This window comes from Ochotona curzoniae, unplaced genomic scaffold, assembly GCF_017591425.1.
Source record: "Ochotona curzoniae isolate NIBS_2020 unplaced genomic scaffold, NIBS_Ocur_1.0 contig_2235, whole genome shotgun sequence".
NCBI classification, from domain to species: Eukaryota; Metazoa; Chordata; class Mammalia; order Lagomorpha; family Ochotonidae; genus Ochotona; species Ochotona curzoniae.
In genome coordinates, this window is record NW_024465384.1 from 1,284,964 (window position 1) to 1,312,915 (window position 27,952).

General features: G+C 50.1%; 2 protein-coding genes across 4 annotated transcripts in view; one reads left to right on the forward strand and one right to left on the reverse strand.

Annotated features, from left to right (window-relative positions):
- The window catches only part of ERC1 (ELKS/RAB6-interacting/CAST family member 1), a 276,756-nt gene extending 267,017 nt beyond the window's left edge, over nucleotides 1-9,739 (reverse strand). For all 3 annotated transcript variants that reach the window (XM_040972194.1, XM_040972193.1, XM_040972191.1), the window contains exon 1: nucleotides 9,500-9,739. The gene's annotated coding sequence lies outside the window, so the exon portion shown is untranslated. The remainder of the gene's footprint in view (nucleotides 1-9,499) is intronic.
- Nucleotides 9,740-10,265: 526 nt separating this feature from the next.
- RAD52 (RAD52 homolog, DNA repair protein) overlaps nucleotides 10,266-27,952 on the forward strand; it is a 45,206-nt gene continuing 27,519 nt past the window's right edge. The window contains exons 1-2 of the mRNA XM_040972196.1: nucleotides 10,266-11,078; nucleotides 26,504-26,599. The gene's annotated coding sequence lies outside the window, so the exon portion shown is untranslated. The remainder of the gene's footprint in view (nucleotides 11,079-26,503; nucleotides 26,600-27,952) is intronic.

Here is a 27,952-nt window from a genome sequence, read left to right on the forward strand (position 1 = left end):
TGGTACCCTCCTTTCTCCCAATGCCACTTCCAGACCATACTCCTTAACCCTCAAGTAAAATCCTTATTTCGACTCTCAGTCTATTCAGCAACACATCTTCAACCTCCACCTCTTCGGTATCAGCTAAAGCCTAACTGGGCATCACCCAACCTCACTAAGCTGCCGCCTCCCTGCACTCCCACCGCCACTACCCTGGGTCATTCTATCACACACAGACTGGCCAGCGAAGGCCAGTTCTTCATGCCCATCATTGCCCACCGGCAACTGTTTTCTGAGGACACCAATTCAACCAGCTGCGGATTCACTTAATTGTACTAGTATCCGCTCATTCAGTAAATATTTAGTAAGTACCTATTATTTACTCAGTAGAGAGCACACGACAGCTCAAGTGTTCACAAAATCTAGGACACAGCTTTTCACATTTTCCACAAAAAACAACACAGAAAGACCTGGATAAGACCCAGATACATTGCAACTATTGCAATCTCTATCTAACAACCAAGTCATTTTTGGAAAGCAGCATGACCGTCTGGCCTGACACAGTGAATCCATGTTTAGGAAACTATAGATAATAGTTAATGGTTAATATAGTAACAATAGCTAAATTAGACAAACTTCCTCTAAAATATCACCATAACTCACTATTAGAAGATAAGGTACTTCTCATGTTTATGCAATTTTAGAAGTGTTACATGCTGGATTATTGCATAGAATCTGTATTCCACAAAGACCTAGATGGGATAGTGGTAACAGTCCTACCCTTCCCTATATATTCATTTTCCTCTAATTCAGTACATATATTACCTATTGGTTTAATTGTTTTTAAAAAGCCTAGGGCCTGACATTGTAGCAGAGTGCATACCACGTGCGATACCAACACTGCATCCTGGAGTGCCAATTCAAGTCCTGACTGCTAGGCTTCCGTCTAGCTTCCCACTGATGCTCCTGGGAAAGAAAGCAAACCTGATCCAAGTGTCTGGGCCCCGAAACCCACATGGGAAACCGGGAGGGAGTTCCAGGCTCCTGCGTTCAGTGCACTGCAGCCCTAACCATCGCAGCTGTCTGAGCAATGAACCAGCAAACAGAAGCTCTCCTTCATTCTTTCATTCATTCTCTTCTCTCTACATCACTCTGCCTTCCAAGTTAGTAAGATCCAGCCTTCAAAAAATAACACTTAAAAAAAACAAGCATATATGAAATGATTAACTGAACAAAGTCGTACATCTGTCCTTGGTAAAAATTCAGAATTCTCAAACTGCTTATTTTGTTCTGAAAATTGATTTAAAAATCAATTGGGAGAAGTAAAAACAAACAAAAAAAAATCTTTCACTTGTGTCAAGTAGCCAACACTAAAAGAAACTGAGTCAATCCTCTGTCATTAGAACTCACTTACTCAACACTGACACATCTTAGCGATGGGAGAGGATCACTCCCTCCTCAGTAAAAACTTCCTTTCCTTCACTTGGAACACACTGCACACGTTATTCCCAACGCCTTAAGAAGCACCTACAGCCTGCCCATCATTTAACTGTTCAGGGGAGGGTCCTGTGCTGCAGCGGCTTCCACTGCTCCTGGAGATGCGCATGTGCTAGGGCAGAATGTTTGCTTCATGTCCAATTCTGGAAACCCGGAAGTCTTTCAAATAAATTAATCTTCAGAAATAACTGCTGCGAGAATGAATGAATCAGCACTGCAAAGGCTCTCTTCTTCGGTGCCCTAAGGATCTCACCTGCCTCAGGACCCTAATTACCACCTGTAAGCTGACAAGAGCCAACTTCCTCCACCTTCCCAGAACACCCCCTGGGACTTGTCAGTTCTCAGTCATTCTCCCCCACCAGCACGCCCTTTACAGCTGACAGCAACCTCACTCTACACACATGCCCCCACTCCTCCAGTCACCAGTGACCACCACAGCTCTACCCACAGAATCTATCCACACTCAAGGTGAACTTCCCACTTGTTGCAAGCCCCTGCTCAGCGCCATGTGCATCTGGGACATCACGATATAACCTCTTGGCTAATCACTCTGTTTCTGTCCTGGACACCTGCTCTAACGTGGGCGGAGTGATTCTTCCAAAGCAGTGAGTCCGGGGAGCTGCAGCTGAATCACTACGCGGGACACCTGCACCCGGGTCCAGGTTGCCTGGGAAGGCTCCAAGCTCCACCACTTCCCATCCCACATCGATCCATCCTGGCAGGCAGCAGGTACACAGGTCCCATGTGGGAGACCTGAATGGAGGTCCTGGTTCCTGGCTTGGGCCTCGCTCACCTCCTGATGTTGCAGCTATTTGGGTAGTGAACTAGCAAACAGGTGTGTGTGTGTGTGTGTGTGTGTGTGTGTGTGTGTGTGTGTATTGCATATTTGTCTACCTTTCAAGCAAAATGAAAATTATAAAAATTTTAAATTTTAAGAGAGTCATAGTGATTTCTTGGCTTACTCAAAATAACACTCAGATGGGTCTAGCGTGGAAGCCTAAAGTCCACGTCTTATATGTGCCAGGATCCCTAATGAGCACCAGTTTATGTCCAGCGTTCCATTTCCCACCCAGCGCCCATTTTGTGGCCTAGGAAAGCAGTGGAGACCGGCCCAAGGCCTTGGGACCCTGCACCCACGTGGGAGACCTAGAAGAGGCTCCTTGGCTTCAGACCAGCTCAGCTCTGGCCACTGCAACCACTTGGAGAGTGAAGCAATGGACTGAAGATCTTTCTCTCTGTCCCTCCTTCTCCCTGTACATTTCCCTTTCCAATAAAAAAAGAAATCTTAAAAAAAAAAAAAAGTACACTCAGAGGTTGGAGACCAGTGCTGTGATGCAGTTAGAGGCCTGGAAAAAAAAAAAAAAACAGCAGAAGATGGCCCAAGTGTTTGGATCCCTGCCAACCACATGGGAGACCTGCACGAAGCTCCTGCAGGATGGAAGATCTCTTTCTCTTCCTCCCTCTCTCTGTCCCCCCTCAACTCTTTCAAACAACTAAGTAAACAGTATTACAAAAAAAAAAAAAAAAGCCTTCAGAGGCTGTGTGCAGTGGCCTACCAGTCCCCAACACTCCCAACACTCCCAGTGCCTCATTCCCTAACTTCTCCTTTCTTGTTTATCTTTATGCAACTTTTTTATATCCAATATACCTTGTACACTGGAAGAAAGGAAGGGAGGGAGGGAGAAAAAAAAAAGGAAGGAGGGAGAAAGGCAGGCAGGCCCACCCTGGCAAGTGCCTAGGTTGTCCTCTACCTAAGCAAGTGTTAACAGTACTGGGAGAAATGCAGCTAATAGCCGGCAGACATTCTTGGCCTGGCTAATGCCGAATTGGTGTTAACTATCCCTGTATGTCAGCATAGTTGCTTATTCTTTTTTTTCTTTAAGATAAGTGTGGAAGGTGGGGAACTCCCAGCCAGACATGCCACCCTGGCTCCCAGGCTGAGGGGATGAAAACGGCCCAGGAAAGGGGATCTGGGAACAGGTTAAAATGGGAACAGGTAAAGGCATGTTTGAAGGAAAAGAATGATTTCTGGGATCTTCCACCGACTGGGCCACTGCACTCACAGGTAGCTGAGGAAGCTAAGACAGAATGGTTTAGAGGGGGAAAGCCAGAGGGTATGTCTGGGTCAGGCCAAGGCACCAACTTACATGGAAGACCTGGGCTGAACTAAATAGCATCAACCATCACCCAGTGCCAGCTGAATCATGCAAAAGCTGGGGCTGCAGCATTCATGCCTGCCTGCACTTGGCTGCAGCACCCGCCTGTGAGTGCCAGAGCAGAGGGTGGGCCACATTAGGATAGACCACAGTCCCACCTGTGTCAGAGCAGAGTATCGGTCACAGCACCCAGCAGAATGTGACAGAACTGCATGTGGGGACATTTTCTGTAGTGGAAGTGTGGACTCGCCTCTGTGGGACTGCAGCACCTGCCAGTTTAAACAACAGCTACAGGTGGTAACAGGCCAAACCAAGCAGGACTGAAGGAGTCATCCAACACTCATGGGAACCAGGGATGAGCCAGACTGCAGCATCCACCTGCACATGCAAAGGCCAGGTCTGAGGGCAGATCATGCCAAGGAAGGCCATGGCACCAGCCTGTACACATGAGACCTGGGACTGGGAGCAGCTCCTGCTGAGAAACACAATAACTGGGGTTTCAGGCAAAGCAAGGCTGCAACACTCATCAGCATATGTGTGGGCTGGGCCAGGCTGTAACACCCACCAGCAGGAGCTGAAACTGTAGGTAGGCCATGCAAGGTTGGGATGAAGCACCCACCAACATACATAAGATCCATGCTTGGAACAGGCGTGGTAGGGGAACATTGGAGACCCCCCCGTTAGGCTGTAGCTCCCACTGGTGAGCTTGAGAGCCGGGACTGGGAATGGGCCAGCCTGGGCCAGGCTGTAGCACCCAATACGGAGAGCTGGAAGGGGTGCAGACCAGTGAGGCTAAGCCACAGCACCCATCAGTGAGAGGCCAAGACAAGGGGGCCAGCCATGTCCATCAGCACCCTCTGGCACGTACAAGATCAGTTGCTGGGAGCAAGCTCAGTAGAACTTGGGGAACTTGCCTGATAGGCTGTTGCTCCTACTGGTACGCACAAGATCCAGGACTGGGGGTAGGCCAGGGGCTGGGCTAAGTTGTTAAGCCCATTGGCACACACAAGACCCAGAATAGGACAGCCAGACTACACCAGAGAACCCACCGAAAAGTGCCAGGAATGGATGCAAGTCATGTCATGTCATGCTGGATTGCAGTACACCCGGGCAGGCCCAAAATCCAGGGCTGGGAGTGGGCCCAGTAGGGGAACACTAGGTACTCCACTGCTGAGCTGCACATCTAGTTCCTGACCATGAGAGCCAGGCTGGTCAAGGTAGCATCACCCATCAGCATGTGTGGGCCAGGTCTGCAGGTGGGTCAAGCTGAGCTAAGCCACAGCAACCCGAGCAAGTGCTAGAGAGCCAATGGGATGCAGGATAGACCAGGATAAGCCTCAGCACATGCAACAATGCCAAAAACAGGACTGGAGGTGGGCCTGGTAGGAGTTATTGGGAGTCACCCAAGCTAGACCACAACACCTACTGGAAGGCATGAAGACCAGGCTTGTGGGGGGCTGCCCCAACTAGGCTGCACCATCCATTGGTTCACGTGGGAGATGGGACAAGGGTAAAACTGACCAGGCAGCTACATCCACTAGTATGTGATTGGCTGGTGCAGGCGACATACCAAACCTGACCCTGTACTAGCTGGCACACACAAGAGTCAAGGCTGAGGTCACCCAGGTAAGGTTTCTTGAGCGTCTCCCCAACTAGATGGCTGATCTCAAACCCCAGACACAGGGGAAAAAAATCACAAGATAATAAGTGGTCTGACCTTAGAGTCCATGCATCAGGATGGCACCTCCTCAGTTGCTGATGCCTGTGCAGTGGGCAGCAAGCCCAGGTGCACACAGCAGACATGGCAGCCAGCTCATCTAGGCCAGCAGAGAAGGGTGAATGGCTCATCAGAGGATGGAAAGCAGAACAAGTTAGACCACTCTCCTGCCCGAGCTTTGCCAGCGTGTCCTTCCTGGGTCTGTGCATGCACTATGGTGGAGTTGGTCAGCCAACAGACCTTGGGAAGATGTTCTCAGGCCTGGTGCACTGAAAACTGACTTCACGTCACAACTATCAAAACTACTCCAGTGACACCCTTGAAACATTCTTCTCCACATCCAAGTATCTAAGGCGTCATCAAATAACTATTCCCCATCCGTGGGTGCTGATGTGGTTTGACAGCAAGGAGTTATCCCCTTTTCCCTCCTTGCAGACCCAGAAGCAAAAAAATAAACTGAAGCATGTGTCCCACCTCCTTCCTCTGTGCTTGACCCTCTCCATCCTAATCGGCGACCCACATGCATGAGCATTCCTCTCAACCACACAAACAATATTAATTTTTTTTAATTAATAAAAAAGAAAGAAGGAAGGAAGCAATGGCCGGCACAATGACCAAGCAAGCTAATCCTCTGCCTGAGGCACCAGCATCCCATACAGGTACTGGCTCATGCCCTAGCTGTTCCACTTCTGATTCAGCTCTCTGCTCACAAGCTGAAAAGTTGTGGAGGATAGTCTAAGTCCCTAGGCCCCTGAACCTACGTGGGAGACCAAGAGGAAGCTTCTGGCTCCTGGCTTTACATTGGCACATCTCTCCATTGCAGCCATTTGGGGAATGAACCAGTGGATAGAACATCCCTGTCTCCTTCTGTCTGTAACTCTGTCTTTAAAATAAACATGAAACAATCTTTAGAAAGGGAGAAAGGAAAGAAGGAAGGGAGGGAAGGACACGGGAAAGGACAGAGAGGCAGGGAAAAAGAAAGAAACAAGGAAAAAAAATGTAGGCAGTCAGACAATGGCAAAGTCAGCATTAGAACTGAGGCACTGACTCCACAACACAAAGACCTTAGTGCCACAGAATTATATTCCTAACATATTCAATTTTCTCTACTGATTATTTAATTAATGAAAATATTTTTATTCCTGACCTTTTCCATCAGTGTCTCCAATATAACACACACGTAAAACACTTCCTTTAAATTTTTCGGAGGAACAGGAAGGCCTTCCCACCTGTTGCTCACCCCACCCCCCCAGTGGCTGGGAACTCAATCCAGGCCCCCACATAAGTGACAGGGAGACTACCACGAGTCACCACACACTGCCTCCCGGGATTTCCTTGAGCAGAAAAACAGAAATCTGAGCGGACAGGAGTGAGATGGGAACTCAGACCCAGGTTTTCCAATATGGGATTCAGGCATTTGAACCCCGTGTCCCAGTCCAGGGCCCACATCAGCAAACATACTTTTAACAGTTCTCACAGTACATGCTCCAGCATAAAACACAGTAGCTGGTGGAATGAAAACCTTCACTTTCAAGTTCCCAATAGCAATGCTGAATTAACAGACTCACACACTTGTCTATGACTTTAGTTATTAAAAAGAGAGATCACTTTACCAGTCTCAACAGAATTTCACCAAGTAATGAATAACAACAAACATCCTCAAAAATATAAAATACATACTTTTTTTTTTTCCTCCCAGCACAATAATCCTCAACAGGCTGGGTTACTGCTACTTTGAACTTTCTCTGAGGTTATATAACATCATTGCTTAGGAATCCCATCTTCGTCAACAATGCAGGTTACTTTAGGAATACACTCAACAGAGCTTCACCTGATGGGGTCAGTTCTGGCACAGCACATTAAGCCACTGCTCGCAATGCTGACACTTCATGCCTTAGCATTTCCAGTCAATCTGAAAGTGAATCAGTGAGTGAAAGCTCCCCTCAGCCCTGTCCCCACACTCTCTCTCTTTCTGCCTTAAAGTAAACACACCTTAGCTAGGAGCCAAAACCCCCCTCCAGCAAGGCCTTGGGGCCATTCCCCACTGCTTTCCCAGGCCTCAAGCAGGGAGCTAGATGGGAAGTTAGAGCAGCTGGGAAACAAACAGGCTCCCATACGGGATGCCAGCTCCTAGATATGACTTTCAACCCACATCAAAACTATACTTCTTGTACTAACCTAAAATTAAATGTCTAATACAGTTAATTAAATATTTTTTGTAATTATATCTTGGACCACGCAATGTCTCACTTAATAGCTATTACACCCTTTTGTCTGTAGGTCTGCCTTCGCTGGCAGATAACCGCCTGCTCATCGGTCATGTCCACAGGCAAGGATCTGCAGCTCCTGAAACTCAAAGCTGTGTGTTTCTCTCTGGGCTCACAGCAAAGTACATCTCTGGCCACATTCCCACACAAGCTGGTTCAGCCTTGGGAAAGTCACGACTTCAGTTCTTTATTTCATGACTTCCTTTTTCTCTTTCATGAATCAATTATTTTTTTTTCATAAATCAATTATTAAGAGATCTACCTACTTCCACCCATTACATAACACACGTCCATCAACAGGACCAGTTTTCGAAACCAGCATTAGTCTAAACGACACTAACTGATGCACAAGGTTAGTGAAAGCTGTCATCTAACAGGGAACAGGAATCCAGAAGATTCTGCTTTATGCACCAGAAAGTGAAGAACAGTGACCACTGCTGACTCTTGGCAACATCTTCCTACAAAATAAACCCCACGAATCCAAAGCATTATTACACTATTATAAAAGTACTTCACTTCCAAGAACATTCAGAAGAAACGATAAGAAATAGCTTCCATGCCTTTCTAAGTTTTATTCATCTATCTGAAAGGCAGAGTAACAAAGAAAAGTGACGTCCATCCATTAGTTAGCTGCCCCCACACACTAGCAACAGCCAGGGCTGGGTTCCCCCCCCCCCCCCAGTCCCCCCATACCTCTCCCAGGTGCAGCCGCAAGCAACTGGATGGAAAGTGTGGACCAGGCCACTGCAGGGGATGGCAGGTCTCGGAGGCCTCAATACCCCGAGCAACCATGCCTGGCCCTACTCCATTCCATTTGTACTATTTCATCAAGGCTGCAATAAATACGTCTGCAATTGAGAAATAAAAATAACGCAAACCATTTAAAATGTCAAGGTCTAGCGGAAAAACAAGCTGTCCAAGACGGCCGGCCGTGCTCTAAAACATCTCAGCATTTCTCATGTAATTAGCTCCCACAGAACCGTTCCAATGGTTCACTTTATCCACCCAAAGCAGTCAATCCTGGCCACCTGCAGCGAATCCGCAGAAACGAGTCTTCCAAAACAACCACCTGAGCCTCAGGCCTACTCTTAGGGAGCCACGACAAAGTCTGCATTAAAAAAAAAAAAAAAGTGATATAAAGCGAGGCCCAGGGAAAAACTGGAAGCCAACCCCTCCAGGGGCTAAGTGTGACAGACCTGTCCCCTAATGGTTGCTGCCAGGATGAAGTTGCCCAAAGCCAAGATCATCTTCCTCTTGGAGATAAAACTCTTCTCTCCACGCTCCCCATTTACTCACACGGAGCTAAAGCAAGGGATTCTGTTCCCTCCCTAGCCAGCCCCAACCAACCCCCCCCTCGTCAACCAAAACCAGCAGAAGGTGGAGGGGAGAGAATCAAGCAGATCTAAGGCAACAGCTTCTCCCATAGCCTCCAAAAACATCATCTCCAGCTCACCTAACCCTTCCCGTACCACACCATGTCACCGATATAAAAGCCGGGGGCGGGGGGGGGGGGGTTTCAGCATTTCTGCATCAGTTACCTAAATGCACTCTGCCGGCACCCCAACCTGATGCCTCCCCAGTGTCCCCAACTCTCCAGCAGCGGCCGGCAACACCACGCCTCAACCACGTCCCACCCTCCGCCCTGCAAATCGTCCCGAGCCCCTACCTCCCACCTCCCGCCCCGAGCTCCCCACTGCTCCAGCCTCAGCTCCCGCCCTATCCCGGAGTATGCGGGGTGGAGCCCGCCGGTGGGCTGGGGTGCTCCGGGGTGCTCGGGGGTGCTTGGGGGTGCTCGGGTGGGGTCCGCCCCTCCCCGGGCTACCCCATCCCCCCCCCCTCGCCCAGGGTCAGGAGAGGAGGAGGAGGGGGTCCAGAAGCCTCACCTACAGCTCCGCCCCTCCCCGGGGGAGCTCTGCCCTGCCCAGTCAGGGCCGGGAGCAAGAAGCCGGGTCAGAAAAGGCAAAAAAAAAAAAAGCCTCAGCGCCAGCGGTAGACGGGAAGCTCCCGATCCCGCCCGACTTCCGAGCCGCCGCGGCCGTCTCACCCTCGTCCAGGCTGCCGCTGCTGCGACTGCTGCCGCCGAGGAGCCTCCGCCGCCGCCGCCACCGCCACAGCCACAGCTCGGCCCGGGCGCCCGGACGTCAGCGCGACCCGCCCCCTGCGCGGACACCTAGGCCCGCCCTCGGCCAGCTCCGCCTCGGCCCGGGCACCTCGGCCGCCCCGCTCGCGCCCGCCCGGGAGCCCGTCGCCTCGGCCCGCGAGCCCCCCGCCACGCCTCCCGGGGCGGGACGAGCCGGCGGTCAAGGGGCAGGCCGGAGCAGAGCTGAGGGGCGCCGGGGGGAAGCGGAGAGTCCACGTACACACACACACACACACACACACACACGCACACACGCACGCGCTCGCGGCCCCTGCGGCCTCCGCACAGGAGAGCCCGGGCCGACTCCCGCGAAGCGCCCGGGAGGTGGGCGCGAGGAGCGGCGGCGATTGTCTCTTCGTGCTTGCCGTAGGAAGTGGGCCGCCGGGGGGGCCGGGAGAGCGGAATCGAAGCTTTCCGAACCTGCGCGTCGTCGCTCCACCTTCCCCGCGCCCCCCCCCCCACCTCCCCGCTCATTCGCGATGGGGCCGCGGCCCTCGAACCCGGGGACCGCGGCCCCGCTGCTGCGAGCAAGCCCTGGGGACGAGCCCTGGTTTCGGGCTGCCGTGGGCGCCCTTCGTCCCGGGGCGAGCCTCGCAGGGAGCTCCCTCGCCTGTTCGCGAACACGTCGTGTGGTAACTGCGGGCGCCGGCGCGCGCGTGGGCGAGGGCCCTGTCCACCCTCGGTCGCTGCCGGTGCACGGCTGCGAGGCCAGCCTACTGGGCAACTAACTGGTCTTTCAGGCAACCCCGCTTTTCTCGTCCTGAATCGCAGTCGGGAAGCCGCAGCCATTAATTTAATGATGTAGATCCGCTATCTCTGAGCCCAGAAAGAGAAAGAAGAGGCGTGTGAATTCTACTGAACTCCCAGGCCTGCAGTGTCTGTGAAAATCGTTTTGGAGATGCCCTTGAGATGAAAGGCGTGGGGAAGCATGGTTTGACACGTACCCACCTCCCACCGCCGGCGTTATCCAGTTCCTCATCATCCCGCTGGTGTTTTCCCATCTCTTCCCAGTGTTCACATCCACTCACCAGATTCTGCCCCAGCTCCCGTCAGTTTTTGCCTTCGGGACCACCGTGCACTTGGGACATGGTAGTCCCCAGGCCTGAGATGAACTCTCCCTATGATAGATTCCCAACGTGGCGGTGCTGGGGCAGAGAGGGTTTGCCACTAGGCAGGCGCAGGTGGGCAGCCTGGGCCTCCAGCCATGTACTTAGGAAAAGCCACCCTGTTGTGACTGTTTTTGAAGAGCCTGCTCATCTAACTCCTGATCTGCCGAGCCTGGTACCAGTCACCCACCCTCCAGCAGTGTCATCAGGCGCAAGGTAAACCTATTGGAAATACTAGCAAATGCCTTCTGCCTCCTTCGCTTGTGTGTCCTGGGGGGTGGGGGGGGGGAGAGAACTTTATGGTTCTGGGAGCTACTTACGGATTAAATTGGGTTTGAGGAGTGCCTAAGATCTGCCATCTCTAAAGTGTATGGATTGGGCCTGGTGGGGTAGCCTGGCAGCTGAAGACTTTTCCTTGCACACACCAGGATTCCATATGGGTGCCGGTTTGTGTCCTGGCCACACTGCTTCCCATCCAGCTCCCTGCTTGTGGCCTGGGAAAGCAGTCAAGGACAGTCCAAAGCCTTGGGATCCTGCACCTGTGTGGGAGACCCAGAAGAGGCTCTGGGCTCCTGGCTTTGAATTGGCTCAACTCTGGCCATTGTGGCCACTTGAGGAGTGAATCACTGAACACAAGATCTTCCTCTCTGTCTCTCCTTCCCTCTGTATGTCTGACTTTTGAATATTTATTTTTTTAAATATTTATTTTTTTTTTAATGTGTGGATTGAGAGGGCTTCAGTGCTGAGCACAGAGCATCTGTCCTGTGGGTTTAAATCCCACATATCGACTTCCCATCCAGCTCCCTGCTGATGCCCCTAGGAAACAGCAGATGGTGGCCTAAGGGTTGTCAGAATGGAGTTGCAGGCTCCTGGCTTCAGTTTGACCCAGCCCTGACTCTTGCAGCCATTTGGACATAAAATTGTTTTTTAAAAATGCTAAGTTGACCTGTATGGGAACCTAGAAAAAAGTCCTCGCTTTGCAAGCATCGAGATCACATCTGGGCGCCGGTTCTAATCCCGGCAATCCCACTTCCCATCCAGCTCCCTGCTTGTGGCCTGTGAAAGCAGTAGAGGACGGGCCAAAGCCTGCACCCATGTGGGAGACCTGGAAGAATCTCCTAGCTTCAGATCAACTGACCTCCAGCCAATGGACATAAGATCTTCCTCTCTGTCTCTCTTCCTCTCTGTATATCTGACTTTCCAATGAAAATAGATCTTTAAAAATATGCTAAACATTCAAGTATATGCAAGAATCTTGTTATATCACGCATTCAGATTTTTTTTTTGCTTGCTTCAAGACCGCTATGTCATTTATTTTTCACTCTACTAGAGTTAAAAATTTTTAACTACATTTTAGAGTCCTATTCTGTTAAAACTGGCTGAGCGCATAAATTAATCCCTTCTCCTTCTTTTGACTCCATCAACTGATTTTTAAAAGAAGTAAAATTATATGAATCTATAAAAGTAGAAACTAGAAAAGGACCCACCGGGGAAAAAAGTTCAACTTGACACACAGAATTGCAAGTGGAGTCTAGGCAAAGTGGAAGAAGTCATCTGATACAATGAGTCTGTGCAGGCGTGGTTGGGGGCCTGTCTGCCTGGACATGGCTTAAAAAGATGGAAATTTGGTTCAGAGGTAAAACACAGAATGAGTCCATCCCACAGTTCAGGTAGGCTAGCCAGGCATTCAACCCAGGCTAAAAAATCAGGGGTGCCCACCTTCTCCGAGGACAACTTGGGCAGCTGGCTTTAGGGTAGAAGAACTGAAGGCAGCCCCGCTTGCCCGCCCGCTCACCTGGAGTGAAGCTGGCTAAGTTGCAAGACCTTCCCAAGTGCTCAGTCAGCATCCCAGGTGCCTCATCTTCAAGATGAATGAACATGATTGACTATGTGAATGAAGATTGCAACAGCTGGGGAGGGGAGCGGTAAGGATAAAGAGAAAATGGGAGCAGAAATGAAACACTGTCCTCAGTAGTATGCTACTGTAGGTTAAGGCAAAATTGCAGCACGGGTGTCCTGTACCTAGCACTGAGCAGGGTCCCAGAGCGCGCTAGTACCAAAGAAAAGAAAGCTAGCCTATTCAGCTTTGCAAAATGTGGGTTCCAAAGAGAAAATTCTAGATGTAGCCTCATTAAAGAAAGATCAAATTGGCATTAGAAATCTCACCAGCAACACGAGATAAGTGAAGATAACATACAAGGGGCGATACATTTCTAAAGAAAAATGTGTAGAACTTCGAATTATTTTAAGCTATTTTCAAGAGGGGCCAGCACCATGATGCAACAGGCTAAGCCTCCCCCTGTGGTACCAGCATCCCATATGGGAGCTGGTTTCTGTCCCAGTTGCTTCACTTCCCATTCAGCTCCTTGCTCATGGCCTGGGAAAGCAACGGAAGATGGCCCAAGTCCTTGGGCTCCTAAACCCACAAAGGTGGCCCAGAGGGAGCTCCTGGCTCCTGGCTTCAGATGGGCCCTGTTCTGGCCACTGTAGCCATTCAGGGAGTGAACCAGCAGATGAAAGATTCTCTCACTCTCTCTCTCTCTCTGTAAGTCTGACATTCAAAAAAAACAAAATAAATCTTTTGCGAATATATATTTTCAAGAAAAAGCTGTATGTGGCTGAATTAATAAGTAAAAGAAAACAATGAAAGCATTTTTAGTTTAGTTTTGTTTTTTTCAATTTTTCACTTAATTTGTTTGAGGGAAATGGACTGGGGAGGAGGTCACAACAACCCGTGGCTGGACTGGGGCCGGGGCACCATTCAGGCCTCCCACGCAGGTGGCAGGAATCCAGTCATCTGAGCCATCACTGACTCAGGCACTAGGTCCTTCAGACTCACACACTCCACTGAAGGGCGAAGTGACAAACGGAGAGGTGTTGCAACAGATTTTCCATCCACTGGTTCACTTCCCAAATGCCTGTAGCAGTTAGGGCTGGGCCAGGAGCCAGCCAAGCCTGGGCAGCAGGGCCTCAGCACCTCAGCACTCATCTGCTTCCTTGCCCGGACACATTTAGCAGGAAGAGGAGTAGCCAAGACTCAAACTGGTACTCTAAATTGGGATGCCTTTGTTACGAGTGGCAACTTAACTAGCTATACCATGACATGAACACTTCAGATTCCGCCCCTCCCCCTTTAATTTATTTTTTATTGGAGTCAAATATACAGAAAGGAGGAGAGGTAGGACGATCTTCCATCCAATGATTCACTCTTCAAGTAGCCTCAGCAGCTGGAGCTGAGCCAATCCGAAGCCAATTGCCAGAACCTCCTCCGGGTCTCCCATGCGGGTACAGGGTGCCAAGGTTTTGGACTGTCCTCAATGGCTTTCCTAGGCCACAAGCAGGGAGCTGGATGGGAAGCGGGGCTGCTGGGATTAGAACCGGCACCCATATGGGATCCTGGCACATGCAAGATGAGTACTTTAGCCACTAGGCCATCGTGCCAGGCCCCAGATGCCCTCTTTTTTTTTTTTTTAAAGATTTATTTTTATTATTTTTTATTGGAAAGGCGGATATACAGAGAGGAGAGACAGAGAGGAAGATCTTCCGTCCGATGATTCACTCCCCAAGTGAGCCGCAACGGGCCGATACTATGCCGATCCGAAGCCAGGAGCCTCTTCCGGGTCTCCCACGCGGGTGCAGGGTCCCAAAGCTTTGGGCCGTCCTCGACTGCTTTCCCAGGCCACAGGCAGGGAGCTGGAAGGGAAGCGGGGCTGCCGGGATTAGAACCGGCGCCCATATGGGATCCCGGGCGTGCAAGGCGAGGACTTAACCACTTGCGCCACCGCGCCGGGCCCCAGATGCCCTCTTTTTAAGAAGAGTTATTTAAAGTGTATGTGCTGAATTAAAAAGCCAAGTGTCTGACAATAATTTAGGAATTATTTAGGAATCATTAGATGCAACTCAGGAAAATAATAAGCAGAATAAGACTTAAATAAGATTGGGATGGAAGCAGAGAAATTCTGGCAAGGAATTCTCTTGAAAAAAATTCAACTGAAAATGACAGTGATAGAAATTCAAAATGTGTTGATTTTTGAGGCTACAACTTTTATATTCAATCTCTTAGTAAATAATAAGCTTACAATAATTAGGACATATTTTGTGGGGTATGTGCTTAGCCTAGAATTTGATACACTTGGATCTCTTGTCAGAGCTGTCTCCTGACTCCAGCTTCCTGCCAGCAGAGACACTCAGAGAAAGCAGTGATGGTTCAGGTATTTGGCATCTTGCTCCCCATTGTGGAAACTGGGGTAGTGAATTACAGATCACTGATATTTCTCGCTCGCTCTCTCTTTTTAAAGATTCATTTATTTTTATTGGAAAGTCAGACATACAGAGCGGAGGAAAGACAGAAAGGAAGATCTTATGTCCAATGATTCACTCCCAGAGTGACCACAATGACCGTTGCTGCGGGCCAGTCCAAAGCCAGGAGCCAGGAATTTCTTCCAGGTCTCCTACAAGGGTGCAGGATCCCAAGGCCTTAGGCCACCTCGACTGCTTTCCCAGGCCACAAGCAGGGAGCTGGATGGGAAGCAGGTCCGCTGAGATTAGAACCAACACCCATATGGGATCCCAGCACATTCAAGGTGAGGATTTTAGCTGCTACGCTATCGTGCCAGGCTCTCTCTATCTCTCTTTTTGTGTCCTTCTCTCTCCCAGTCACTTGCATTTCAAATAAATCAATTAATAAACTCTTTAAAATCTGACTAAATCTTAGACATGAATGTCAGTGTTTGACACACCAGATGAAGCCTCTTGCAACAACAGCATCCCATATTAAATACCTGGTTCAAGTACCAGCTGCTCTGAATCTGACCTGACTCCCTACTAACACCCCTGGCAAGGGAGCAGAATTGGTTGGTCCCTGCCATCCACAAGTGAGACCCAGATGAAGCTTCAGGGCTCCTGGCTTCAACCTAGTCCAGCCCCAATCGCTGCAGCCCAAATCGGAGTATGATAGATATCTCTCTTTAAAAAAAAATTTTTTTTTTATTTTTTTATTGGAAAGGCAGATATACAGAGAGGAGAAGGGACAGAGAGGAAGATCTTCCATCTGTTGATTCACTCCCCAAGAGTCACAATCCCAGAGCTGAGCCTATCAGGAGCCAGGAGCTTCTTCTGGATCTCCCACACGGATGCAGGCTCCCAAAGCTTTGGGCCGTCCTCGACTGCTTTTGCAGGCCACAAGCAGGGAGCTGGATAAAAAGCTGGATGGGAAGCGCCAGGATTAGAACCAGTGCCATATGAAATCCCAGGCATATGCAAGATGAAGACTTTGGGTGCTAGGCTACCACACTGGGCCCTAGATATCTCTCTTTATCTCTTCCTCTCTCTCTGTATCTGCCTTAAAATATATACATAAATCTTTCTATAAATAAAACATGTAACAAAATATTTTAGTAAAGTGTCTAGATACAACATAAATATACAAAAAACAAAATCAAGCAGATAGTACCTCCTTGCTGAAAAATGTAGTTTTGGGCCCAGTGTGGTGGCCTAACAGCTAAGGTCCTCACCTTAGCCACTCTGGGATCCCATATGGGTGTTGGTTCTGATCCCGGCTACTCCACTTCCCATGCAGCTCCCTGCTTGTGGCCTGGGAAAGCAGTCGAGGACAGCCCAAGGCCTTGGGATCCTGCACCCACATGGGAGACCCAGAAGAAGCTTCTGGCTCTTGGCTTCAGATCAACACAGCATACGCCCTTGCGGCCACTTGGGGAGTGAATCATCGAACAGAAGATTCCTCTCTGTGTATATTTGACTTTGCAATAAAAATAAATAAATCTTTTTAAAAATGCAGCTTTAAGGAAGATTATGGGGTGGATATTTTAAAGCATTTCCTCTTTAAAAAAAATTTTTTTTTCTCTTTTAGTTGAAGGCAGGGTAACAAATATGAGCAGACATAGATTTTTCATCCCCTAGTTCAAGTGCCAGTCTGAAGTTAGGACCTTAGAACACCATCCAAGTCTCAAAGTGGCAGCTTAACCCACTGTGCCACAGCACTGGCTCAGTGGGGTGGATGTTCTAGCTAGCTGTTAACACACCTGTTGAGGCATGTGTAAGCTGTCAGAGTACCTGGATTTGAGGTCTTGCTCCAGTTCCCTGTAGTAGCTTCCTGTTAAATTGTACCCCGGGAAGCAGCCAGTGATGGCTCAAGTAATTGGTTCTCACACTACAGTGAGGCCAGACCTAGAACTCAAGCACCCCCATTCACAACCCAGGACCACAGAGGTTTCAAGTAAGTTAGGTGACATGTTTCTTGTTCATTGTTATTGGAAAGGCAGATTTACAGAGAGAAGGAGAGACAGAAAAAAAACATCTTCCACTGGTTCAATCCCCAGGTGACCCCAGTGGCTGCAGCAGAGTGTATCCAAAACCAGGAGCCAGGAGCCTCCTATGGGTTTCCCATGCAGGTACCGGGTCCCAAGGCTTTGGGCCATCCTCTACTGCCTTCCCAGGCCATAAACAGGGAGCTGACTGCAAAGTGGGACCGCAGGGACACAAAGGGGTACCCATGTGGGATCCCAGCACTTCCAGGGGGAATATTAGCCAATTGAGCTATTGCACCGGGCCCCAGTACATACTTTTAAAATTTGGCCCCAGCTGCAGGCAACTGCCTGAGTTACCTTGTACCCAGGCAAGTGCTACACTGCTGGGGAAAAAAGGCAGCTAGTAGCTGATGGGCATTTGGGGCCTGGTTAATGCCAAATTTGTGCTAATAATACCAGTATGCCAGTATAGTTGCTTATTTTTTTTTTTAAATAAAGATAAGTGAGGAGGGGACAGAACTGGCAAAAACGTGCCACCACAGCCCCCAGGTGGGAGAGTGTGCTGTAGCCTGCCAGGGATGGGGGTGTGGTGACATATTGAAGTGGGAACAGCTGAGGGCGTGTTTGGCAGGAAAGGGATGATTTCTGGAATCTTCTATGGACCAAGCCACAACATTCACAGATGGTGAAGGGAGTTGAGACAGAGTGATTTAGGGGAAGGAAACTAGAGGGCACTTCTGGGTCAGGTCAAGGCACTTACTCAGGTGGGAGACCTGGCCTGGGCTAAATGCCAGGGCTCACTGCCTGCTGGGTGCTTGCAAACTTGGGGCTGGGGGCACATTTGTCTGGCCTAGGCTGCAGTGGCCACCAGTGAATGTCAGAGCAAGGTGTGGACGATGTCAGATTGGGCTGCAGCACCACCAGAATGCAAAAGAAGTGAATCTGGGGGCAGATTCTGTAGGGGACTTGTACGTTCCTCTCTATGGGACTGCAGCACCCACTGGTTTGTGGCAAGAGTTGGGATGATGACAGGCTGAGCCAGGCTGGACCCCAGTACTCACCTAACAAGAACCACCTGACACTGAGGGGGCTGGGACTGGGAAGAGGTCAGTGGGGACCAGGCTGCAACACCTGCTGGTACATGGAAGTGTGAGACTGAGAACCAACCATGCAAACAGGGCTGCGGCCGCCACTGGCGCATGTGAGATGCAGGGCTGGGAGCAGGCCTGGTAGGGGAATTTGGGGAACTCCCCTATTAGGCCACAGCTACCACTGGGAAGTACAAGAGCCAGGGCTTGTGGGGGGTGGGGGCATACTAGGCCAGGCAAGTCTCAGCATTTGTGTGGACTGGGTCTGGGGACAGGCTGAGCCGGGCCAGGCATCAGCACTTGCTAGCATACACAAGAGCAAGGAAAGGGTGTGAGCTGTTCAAGGCTGGCTAGACTGCAACACCCACCAGTGAGAACTGAGACTGCAGGTGGGCCATGTCAGGCTAGGTCAAAGCACTAACTAGCACATGAAAGACCTGCAGCTGAGAATGGGCTGGGAAGGGAAATTCTGGTGACTCCCCTACTTAGCTATAGCACCCATTAACATGGATGTGGGCTTGATCTGGGGTGGCCAGACTAGACTAAGCTCCAGCATCCACTAGCAATCATGAGAACCAGGGAGGGTTTAGGACAGGACAGGCTAGACCATGGCACCCACTGAGTCACCTGACAGTCTGTGGGTGGATCAAACTGGGCAAGGTTGTAGCACACACACATTGGTGAGAACTGGAATGCATGCATGCAAGTCAGTTGGGCTAGGTCACAGGACCCACCGGTGAGTGCCAGGATTGTGACTGGCCAAGTCAGTCTGGACAGCAACATCTGAAGACACATGCAGAATATGGAGCCGGGAGTTAGCCTGGTAATGAGATTTAAAGAACTCCCCTGTTAGGCAACAACTCCCACTGATGAGTTTGAGGGCCAGGGCTGGCAGCAAGCCTGACTAAGCCAGGCTGTAGCACGTGTTGGCATACATGTGAGCCAGGTCTGGGATCAGGCCAAGCAGGATAAGCCCAGAACATACAGTGGCACTAGGTGCAGGCCAGGCTGGGTTGGACCACAATACCCATCAGTTCACATGAGGGCTAGGGCTGGGTCCAACTGAGCTAGGCTGCTGCATCTGCTGGCTAGAGCAGGGACTTGGGACAGGCTGGGCAAAACCAACCTGTAGAGTCTGCTCCCAAATGCAGACTGGGGGCAGGCCATATTAAACTGGATTGCAGCATTTGCTGGGACACACAAGACCTGGGGCTGGGAGCGGGCATGTTAGAGGAGCTTCAGGGGCTCCCTTACTGGGCTGCTGCTTCCAGTGGTGAGCATCAGAGCCTGGATTGCAGGTGGGCCAGGCTGGGATAGGCTGCCACACCCTAAGGCATGCATGAGAGCCAGAATGGGTGTGGGTCAGGTGGGACTAGATGCAAGTCATGGCAGGCTAGACTACAATAACAATACCCCCTGGCAGGTACAAGATTCAGATCTGGGAACATGCCTGGCAGGGAAACTGTGGGCACTCCCATCCTAGTCTGTACCTACCATTGGTAAGTACAAGAATCAGGGCTGGAGGTAGGCCAAGCTGGACTACACTGTAGCATCTGCCAGCATGTATGAGGACCAGGTCTGACGGCAGGTCGAGTGGAACTAAGCTGTACATCCACAGGGGTGTGCAAGAGCTAGTTAGAGTGTGGACTGACCTGGGTTAGGTCTTAGCAGAGGCTAGCACACATAAAAATCTGGGCTCAGGGAGGGCGGGGTGGGCCGGATGGGGTTATTGGGGGATGCCCCAACTAGGCTGCAGTACCCACTGGCATACACCCAGATCACACTTGAGATGGGCAGGCTGGAAAGGGACACAGCAACTGTCAGTTTGCCTGGGATATGGAATGAAGGTGGAACTCACCAGGCAGCTACATCTACTGGTATGTGATTAGCTGGTGCAGGTGACATACCAAACCTGACCCTGTACTAGTTGGCACACACAAGAGTCAAGGCTGAGGTCACCCAGGTAAGGTTTCTTGAGCGTCTCCCCAACTAGATGGCTGATCTCAAACCCCAGACACGGAGAAAAAAATCACAAGATAATAAGTGGTCTGACCTTAGAGTCCATGCATCAGGATGGTACCTCCTCAGTTGCTGATGCCTGTGCAGTGGGCAGCAAGCCCAGGTGCACACAGCAGACATGGCAGCCAGCTCATCTAGGCCAGCAGAGAAGGGTGAATGGCTCATCAGAGGATGGAAAGCAGAACAAGTTAGACCATTCTCCAGCCCGAGCTTTGCCAGCGTGTCCTTCCTGGGTCTGTGCATGCACTATGGTGGAGTTGGTCAGCCAACAGACCTTGGGAAGATGTTCTCAGGCCTGGTGCACTGAAACTGACTTCATGTCAAAACTATCAAAACTACTCCAGTGGCACCCTTGAAACACGCTTCTCCACATCCAGGTGTCTAAGGCGTCATCAAATAACTATTCCCCATCCGCGGGTGCTGAGGTGGTTTGATAGCAAGGAATGGCCTCCTCTTCCTGCCCTGTGCACACAGAGAAAAAATAAATTAAAACATTTGTCCTACACCCTTACCTCCATACCTGACCCTCCCCATTCCAATTGGAGGCCCTTATAGGCATGCATCCCTTCAATTATGTAAACAATGTCAAAATTAAAATTTTTAAAAACCCCAAAGATCTCTCTCTTTCTGTCTCACTTTCCTTCCCTTTCATACAAAATAAAAATACATAAATAAACAATTTTTAGAGGAAACACACTTTGTAACACAAACAGGTATAGGTTTCTTTTTAAATTGTTTTTCTGGAGCCCAGCTGTAGGCAATGGCCTTGGTTGCATTGTACCTAGACAAGTTTTACACTGCTGGGAGAAGATCAGCTAATAGCTGACAGGCATTCTAGGCTTGGTTAATGCCAAATTTGTGTTAACTATGCCAATGTGCAAGCATAGTCGTCTATTCTATTTTTTTTTTTTTTAAGATATGGGGTAGAGAGCAGACACCAGCATGCCAATGGGGTCTTGGGACTTGTGTGTGAGTGTGCATGGGCCCGGGACTGCATGGCACATGCTGCACGACCAGGCTTGGGGGTCTGCAGTCATGGGACACTGTGGGTTGCTCAGGGAAGGTCTGCAGATGTGTGAGAAGGAGGACTGCTGAGGGAGAATGTGACAGGTGAGGAGTGGCTTCTGGGGCACTCCTACCAACCTGGCTACTGCACTTGCAGTTAAATGAGTGGGCTGAGACCAAGTGGATTAGAGGAGGGAAATCAGAGGACCTCATAGGGCCAACCAATACACCCACCAAAATGGGAGACCTACACTGGGATTGTTCGTATCAACCTTGGCCTACTGGCACACACAAAAGCCATGCCTGGGGGGGCCTGTGTGGTAGGGCTAGACCACAGTACGTGCCAGTGAGTGTTGGAGGAGGAGCAGACCATGTAGGTTGGTCCATGACACTAACTAGCTTATGAGGGAACTGGATTTGGGAGCATATTTTCTGGGAGATTGTGGGCTCACCCCTGTGGAACTGTGATACCAGCTGGATTGTTCAAGAGCTGGGGTGGTGACAGACTGAGCTAAGCATGGCCATGGAACTCAACAACACTCATGGGTAGTGGGGTTGGGAACAGCCTGGGCTGGTCCAGGCTGAAGTACCCACAAGCACAAGCAAGAATTGGTGTGGGATGCACTGGACCAGAACATCCAGCAGCACACACAGAGGCTGACAGTGGGAGAGCAGACTGCCAGATAAAGGCCCAGCACCCACTGGCATGTTGACATCTGGGTCTGGGAATGGGCCTGGGGGGCATCTTGGGCAACTCTTCCGGTGAGCTGTTGCTCCTGCTGCTGAGCATGTGAGTCAGGGCTGGGTGTTGATCAGCACGTTACTGGGCTACTTCACTTGTCAGCAGGAGTGTGGGTTGGCTTTATAGAGAGTAGACCAGGCAGGGCCAGGCTGAACATAGCACACTGGCATGTGCAGGAACCAGGATGGGGTGTAGGCTATGCCAAGCTAGGATAGGCTATCACACCTACCAGTTTGCACAAAAGCTGAGAATGGAGGCAGGCTGGGAAGGGCTAGGCTGCAGCACCTACCAGCAACAGTTACGATAGGGGGCGGGCCAGGCCAGACCAGGCTGCAGCATCTGGTGGCAAAAGCTCGGTGATGGGTTATGCCAGGCTCACAGCAACCACTGGTATGTGCAAGATCTGTGGCTGGAAGTGAGCTTAGTCTTGGAGCTAAGAGGACACCTCTATTGGGCTATGATTCATGAGCACGACAACTGAAATGGGGGTGGTGAACTGGACTGGACATGGCTGCAGCATCCCTCAGCATAGGGCTGGATTGGGTCTGGGGTGTGCCACGTTGGTCTAGGCTCCAACACCTGTCAGTGTTCACAAGCATCAGGGTAGGTATAGGACAGGCTGCACCTGCTGAACCACGGAAGAGATAGGTCTGGGGGTAGACCAGATGTGGCTGGGCTGTAGCACCCAATAATAAAAGCTGAAATGGGTGTGGGCTGGTTGGGCAAGGCTGCTGTTCCTACCAGCACAGGAGGTGGGCCAAGTCAGGCTGGGCCAAGCACCCACTGGGAGTACACAAAGATTTTGCCACTGGAGGTGACCTGGTAAAAGAGCTTGAGGAACTCCTCTGACGGTCCCTGAAAGGTAGAGCAAGAACCAAGGCTAGGAGCAGCCCAGACCAAGCCAGGTTACAGTGCCTGCTGGCATACATGTGGGTCAGATCTGGGCCAGTTCACAGCACCCACTGGCAGATGTGAGAACCAGGACAGGGTGCAGGACAAGGCTGGGTTGGGCCACAATGCCAGCCAGTTCACATTAGGGTTAGAACTGGGGGCTCGCTGGGCCAGACTAGGCTGTAGCACCCACCAGTATAAGCTAGAACTGGGGGTGGATCGGGCTGATTCAGGATGCAACATCTGCTGGTGGATGCTAATGTGAGACGAGTCATGCCAGTCTGGGCCACATGTGAGACCTGTGAGCACATGTGAGACCTGGGATGGGATATAAGCCCTGGAGGGGAGCGCAGGGGCTCCCTGCTGGGCCACTGCTCCTGCTGATGAGCATGAGAGCTGAGACCGTTTGCAGACCAGGGTGGGCAGGGTTACAACACCTGTTGACCTACATATGAGCTGAGTTAGGGGAAGAGCCAGGTTGGGCTAACTGACTATATCCACTGGTGCACGCATGGGCCAGAGTAAGTGTAGACTGGTTGGACTTTGCTGCAGCATCAGCTAGCAAGTGCTAGGAATGGGAGCAAGTCCGGTCAGACTAGACTGTAGAACCACCCACAAAGTGCAAGATTCAGGGCTGGAGTGGGCCCAGTAGAGAAACTGTGGGCACTTCTCTGATGGATTGCCATTCCCACTGGTGAGCATGAGAACAAGGGCTGGGGGAAAGTCTGGCCAGACAGGCGGTAGCACCCACATGAGCATGGGCTTAATAGTGGAGTTGGGTGGGTTGAACTAGGCTCCAACGCCCATTGATGTGTACGGGAGCTGAATGGGATGTGGGACAGACTGGACCAGTCTGCTGCACATACTGGTATGCACAGGAACCAAGGCTAGGGACAGGCCTAGTAGGAGTTATTGGGGGTTGCTCTGACTGGACTGAAGCTCCTGCTGGTGTATGTGAGAGCAGAGTGTGGTGGGCAGGGTTAGGCTGGGCCATAGCATCCTTTGGTTTGTATATGAGATGGGGCTGGGGAAAGAACTGACCAGGTGACCGGCTATTGTGCTGAGCCTGAGAATACATATATATATATATGTATGTATATATGTTGTTTAACCCTGGATAAGGCACAGGACAGGTAGAATAAAAACACCCTTAACATGGAGCTTTCCAGAGAAGCACCTGACAGATCAAATAAAAATTCTAGGTGGATAAAGCTTTGGGCAAGATCCAAATGTTTGCTCCCCTTTCCAGAGGTTTCTCAGCTCCTAGGTTTTAGCAGGATCCTGCCTGTCCGTTCCTAAAGCCTCATGGGAGTTGAGGGGTGGTGGGAACAGTGCAAGTTCCAAAACCGTAAAATTCTTTGTCGCTGAATTCAAGTATTTTTCTCCTTGAATAAGTGCTTTCCCAGCTGACTGCAAGCCTTTAGTTATATGGTACGATAAAAAGTCCTTAAAGGCATGCTGCAGTTACAATTGCACTGATCATGTAAATAAAAGAATGTCACCCACACAGAATTGAGTTCTAAGCACAAGGAAGAATATGGAGGTATAGCCACAGCAGAAATCACATTCAGTCAAAGGAGGGTCTCTCTGGCCCTTTTAACATTTTTTTGTTTTGGTTTAACAAAGCTTGGTCATCTATTTCCTCTCTAGACAGGAAGCTTCTCAGTGTTATTCAGGCTCATAGGACACATCTAAACCAGTTTTGCTTACAGTTGCATCTCTACATGATAGCAAATCCATAAAATGAGAAGAGGTTGTTGTAAAACAGTGTAAAGAGGTACACTGCTTACAAGTCAGGAACAACAACAAAAGATCAACAGAAAGCCAGTAATTCCATGAGCATTGGTTAGCATGGGGCTGCATGTATACAACAGAAAATTCCAAAAGAATGATGACGTGAAGAAGTTACTGTGATCTTGTCTCTCTTTTTAAAATGATTTATTTGTTTTATTGGAAAGGCAGAGAGTTACAGAGACAGAGCAGGAGAGAGAGAGAGAGAGAGATCTTCCACCTGTTGGTCATCCTCAGATGGGCACAAGGGCTGGAGCTGAACCAGTCCAAAGCCAGGAGCCAGGAGCATCTTTCCAGGTCTCCCACATGGGTGCAGGGGCCCAAGCCCTTGGGCCATCCTCCACTGCTTTCCCAGTCCACAAGCAGGGAGCTGGGTCAGAGTGGAGCAGCCGGGACATGACCCAGCTGCCATATGGGATGCCAGTGCTGCAGGTGGAGGCTTAGCCTGCTGTGCCAGCATGCCAGCCACGTACTTGGTATTTTCTCTTGTGTAAAGCAAGAGCTGTTTCCATTTTACGTGTCAACATGAACCAAGAGCCCCACCTTTCTGCTTTGTCATCCTCAACTCAAGGATTCTAGTCTTAAGGGCACTGCAGAGATAAAGGTGGCCATTGGTACTCCTGTTGTTGCCATATCCACAAGCGAGGTGGTAGAAGAAAAGCAGAGCAGATACGTCCATATTAAGAGTTTCACAAAGTATGTACAATAATCCTATTTCAGTCTTACTGGCCAGGATTCAGTCGCCGAGGGAAGGAAACCAGGAACAAATACTCTCTTGGGATTCTATTCATCAGGGAAGAAGAAAGAACAGATTGGATAAGTAGTAGCAATCACTGCCCAAAGACAGTTTATTCAAAGTGACAAAGAGCATGTGCATGAGAGAGAGAGAGAGAGAGAGAAACTCTTGTATCTACTGGCTTCTTCTCCAAACAGCACAATGGCCATGACAGATCTCCATCCGAGTCTCCCATGTGGATGGCACAGTTGCACATACTTGAAGCATCTTCCACTGCCTTTGTAGGCACATTAACTGGAAGCTAGATCAGAAGTGGGCCAGGTGGCACACTCTGGGGTGTCAGTGGTGTCACAGGGACCACAGTGGCAGCCCTTTGTGCCTTGAGTTGAAGCTAATCACATCTGCACAGGCTCTACCTTCAAGTGTAGCCACATGTCGAGGTACCAGAGGCCAGAGGGCCCACGCATCAACTCATTCCGTAAACAAGAACTTCTTAAAAAAAAGACTTTTACATTGTTCTGGGATTTCCTCTGCATTATCAAATCTGCTGATGTTTTTTAAAGTTTATTTTTATTGGAAAGATATCTACAGAGTGGTTCCATTCGATGGTTCACTCCCTAAATGGCCGTAACAGCCAGCGCTGAGCCGATCCAAAGCCAGGATCCCAGAGCTTCTTCCGGATCTCCCACAAGGATACAGGGTCCCAAGGCTTTGGACCGTCCTCGATTGCTTTTCTAGGCCACAAGCAGGGAGCTGGAAGGGATACGGGGCTGCTGAGATTAGAACCGGTGTTCATATGGGATCCTGGCGCCAGCAAGGTGAGGATTTTAGCTGCTAGGCTATCGCACCAGGCCCAAACAAGAACTTTCTAACCTTCTTACCATTCCCCATTTCCTCTATTTATTCTGTCTCTGCAGTCTTATCTCTATAAGTTAGAGTGCTCAAGTCTTTGATTTCTTTCTCTTTATTTACACTCTATAATCACATGTCCTAAATTGTTTTCTGTGAATCTAATATGTATATTTCTAGGTCTGACCTTTCTGCATACATGTGTTTAAATGAAGTTAAAATTTTGATTAATCTGTTTTCATTTTATCTGAAAGGCAGGAAGACAGAGACAGTCAGAGATCTTCTGTCTGCGGACTCATTCACCCAGATGCTCAAAAGATGGATCCGGACCACGCTGAAGCCCAGATTTGGTAAGTCAATTGAAATCTTCCATATAGGCAGTGTAGACCGGATTATTGAGTTGTCACTTGCCTCGATGCCTATCGGCAAGAAACTGGGGTGGAGAATGGAACTGGGGCAAAAAATTCAGGCACTTTTTAAAATGTTTATTTTGATTGGAAAGGTAGATTTAAAGAGAGAGGAAGAGACAGAGAGAAACCTCTTCCCACCTGCTGCTTTATTCCCCAAATGATCTAAATGGCAGGAGCTGTGTCAGTCCCAAGCCAGGAGCCAGGAGCTTCTTCTGGATCTCCCACGTGGGTTCAAGGTCCCAAAGACTTGAGTCATCCTCCTCTACCTTCCTAGTGAAGCAGTTGGGACACAAACTGGTGCCCGTTTGAGATGTTGGTGCCACAGGCAAAGGCTTAACATATTATGTCATGGTGTTGACCCCGATGGCTCACTCCCCAAGTGGCCGCAACGGCCGGTGCTGCGTCACTCCGAAGCCAAGAGCTAGGAGCTCTTCCGGGTCTCCAACGCAGGTGCAGGGTCCCAAGGCTTTGGGCCGTCCTCGACTGCTTTCCCAAGCCACAAGCAGGGAGCTGGATGGGAAGTGGAGCAGCTGGGATCTGAACTGGTGCACTCAAGCGCCTTTACAGGGGAAGGCTTTAGCCACTAGGCTAGCACACCGGGCCCCCCAAAAGAGGAAAGCATGTGGCTTAAGTGGAGACGGTGCCTGTTAAGTTGTTCTTATGTCACGACAGAGAGACGGGGCTCCCGTATCCGCCCCTAGCTCCCCATCAGCTTTCTGCTAGAGCAGAGCCTGGCGTCCAGTGCTGGAGGTCTACACGGGAGGCCTGTGCTGGGGTTCCCGTCGCTGGTCCTGCCTGTCACATGGTGAGATTCCAGCGCTGCTGAGGGACTCGGAAGCCATTCGGTTTCAGGCAGTCAACACAGAAGAAGCGACTTTTCGCAGGAGGTAGAGATTTGGATCAATTGATGAGATCAGGAAGTTGCTGCTGATGACCAACCCTCTTAACACATCGAAAGGCACTGTGACATTTCTCACAGTGAGCTCCTCCCCGTGAGGGACGGTCACTGAACCTGTCATCACGCAGTTAGCAGTGGTTCTCTGCAGAAGCTACCGAAAGGCAGTAAAAGCCTTGTTTTATATTTGGCAGAGCCTGACAGTTTACAAGAGAGCCTTTCTGGGGTGATAACTACGCACTAGATCTGCCAGCAGACTCGTAGCCTGCAAAGCTCCTTCACTCACAAGGTTTTATTTGATCTTTCCGGAAATTCTGTAAGTGGTCATAAGGATATTGTCTCTACCTGAAGAGTGTGTAATTTCTGTCTTAGAGAAAGCAGGGCCCAGCACTGTAGCC